The sequence below is a fragment of the Penaeus monodon genome, chromosome 32 (genome assembly GCF_015228065.2).
Source record: "Penaeus monodon isolate SGIC_2016 chromosome 32, NSTDA_Pmon_1, whole genome shotgun sequence".
NCBI classification, from domain to species: Eukaryota; Metazoa; Arthropoda; class Malacostraca; order Decapoda; family Penaeidae; genus Penaeus; species Penaeus monodon.
In genome coordinates, this window is record NC_051417.1 from 26,406,250 (window position 1) to 26,406,507 (window position 258).

Here is a 258-nt window from a genome sequence, read left to right on the forward strand (position 1 = left end):
ATATTTTTTTGGGGGAAAATTACATCCACTAGTTTCTACTTAGCAGAGCAAGCTGAAGTTAACCAATATGAAAATTTCTTTCTCAGTATATTAGCATGAGAAACCTGTTTTCATATAACAGCATTGTTAGCAAAGCTTGACATCTATCTTCTTTTTTTATATCTTTCATCTCATAACCTTTTCTACTTAAAAGAAAAAGACACTCTCTACACATGCAGTAATTAACTTGAACATCACTATTGCTGAATTCAACACTGT

At 31.0% G+C, this 258-nt stretch overlaps 1 protein-coding gene across 2 annotated transcripts in view; it reads right to left on the reverse strand.

Annotated features, from left to right (window-relative positions):
- The window catches only part of LOC119593775 (protein draper-like), a gene marked incomplete at its 3' end in the record, with an annotated part of 60,455 nt that overhangs the window by 14,201 nt on the left and 45,996 nt on the right, over window positions 1-258 (reverse strand).